A 2,188-nucleotide genomic window follows, 5' to 3' on the forward strand; every position below is an offset into this window, starting at 1 on the left:
CCTGGTTGATGCACAGGCAAGTTGACGCTGAACTTTGACCTCTGACCTTTGCTAACAGTTTATGTTTGATCACTTTGTCATGATGACAGGTTTAAAGACGTTAGACAAAAACTTCTTACTACAGCGCGAGAGAAAGAAAAACAGTGGGGGTGGTCCTTGCTTGTGGTCTGTTTGACACAGTCTTTTGCCTTTATGTGCGCATGTGTATATGTATGCATTTCCTTTGGCTGGCTTTCAAATTGGTCTCTCTCCACAAAGTTGAAATGTGTGGGCTACAGTTTGTTTTGACAGTGTAAGGTTTTTCTTAGCTACCGCTCCTACTTGTGTGCTGCTCTGTGTAGTTTCCCGTGGGTCTGCCTTCCATATGGTTATCCACCTTGACCAACTTGACACAGATCATATAGAGATCATATAGAGGTAGACTGGACTAGCTAAAAATAGTGAGCTACAGCATATATAGCTTTTATCAAGGATGAAACAATATTTGCTGCCATTACATATTTATGATAAAACTCTTATGAAATGGTGTCAGAGTCATACTGCTAACTTAAGCACATTCTTCATTTCTCATGATCCCCATGTGTCCAGTACAGGTGTGCTGACTGTCTGCATTGAAATGGCATGAATACAAGACCATCAGTGGATCCAACTGGCTCCGAGTTTGTACCGGTGAATGATGTAGTTCATTCCATGTCAGGCTCCAGTTTGTTGCTCCTATGATGTTTTCCTAGCAACAGCATTTGTCTCTGCATTGCTACAAATCACTGTTCATGTCTGAGGTCTGGCATTTGCATCACTGAATGACCCAGAAACACTACTTGGCTTGCGCAACAGATTTTTCCACAAATCCATCCATTTGTCACAATTTAGTGGAAGTGTTGTTCTCCGTACGACTGGTTATAAATGAGGACTGATGCACCAACAGAAGTGCTGAACAAAAGTTTTTCCAGATTTTGAATACATATATAATGACACTGTAACTATATATCTTAGAGTAAATGCAACATGATTGTAACTGTGCTCGGTGTCACATATAGAATTAATAACAATGTAAAGTTATACCTTTAAAAGTGCTTACATGTATATTTCAAACCATCAGTACAGCTGTTTACTTACACTGTGTATTACAGTTCTTACTTATGTGGCCTAGTTCATGCCTCCCATGACCACAAGTATAACCATTTATGAATTGTTACAATACCTATAATTGCAATGGGTTGTCTTGAATTGTTAAAACATTTTTTGTTTGTTTCTTCAATTAAGTTTTTTAAAATTCCAAGTAACTGTTGTCATTACTGATATAGGTGAGCATTTTTATGTAAAAACTACCCAGATTATTCATAATAATCAGCACAATCAGTGGTGGTTTAATGTGTGTTCCTGTGTTGATACTACTTGACATCTTGATTACACAGCAAGATGCATGGAGAAAATCAAATGACGATTAGCTCAGCTGTTGTATGTAGCAGCCTCATCTCAAATCAAAACTGAATTTACCCAACATCACTAGCTATCACTTACGCAACCTCCTGATGATTCAGTTTAAGGAACCAATCTGCTTACATGTACTAATGAGGCAAGAAGGCCTGCTATAAGCCAGGTAATAGGAAAAAGCTGCTGTGCATACAAAGTGGTAACACATATCTACATTTTTTGTTATGTGTTTTGCTGCTCGCACCTGTCAGCAGCAGTGTTGGTCAAGTTACTTGAAAAAAGTAATCAGATTACAGTAACGCGCTACTTGTAACGCGTTACTGCCCATCTCTGGTCAGCAGTGGCATATTTTTTTTACTTTTAAAGTCTCATCAGGGTGCTAAAGTTTGTTTGGTAATCTCCAAACCCACTGACCAGGAGAGCAGGGTGAATAGCATGAGATTTGAAAAATATGAACAACAGCTCTCTTTTAGAAGCTAGCCAGTGAGGGATACCAGGCATATTTGACAGAGTGTCTCTGTGTGCTCAGCACAGACCTGTGTGCACAAAGAATGCGGCAGGCAGGCCAAGGGGCAGGCCAGAAAGTGTCACATCTGGTCCCCACAAAGGTGGGGGCTAGATGTGCTAAAAGGCCAGTGTAACAAACAAACATGAATTAGTCAAAGAAAAGCGTCTGGACTTCTTTAAGTTGCTTGAAGACGTTTTACCTCTCATCCGAGAAGCTTCTGCAGTTCTAAGGTCAAAAGGTGGGGAG

The sequence above is a fragment of the Pundamilia nyererei genome, unplaced genomic scaffold (assembly GCF_000239375.1).
Source record: "Pundamilia nyererei isolate P.nyererei 1_Seehausen unplaced genomic scaffold, PunNye1.0 scaffold00117, whole genome shotgun sequence".
In the NCBI taxonomy this organism is placed as follows: Eukaryota; Metazoa; Chordata; class Actinopteri; order Cichliformes; family Cichlidae; genus Pundamilia; species Pundamilia nyererei.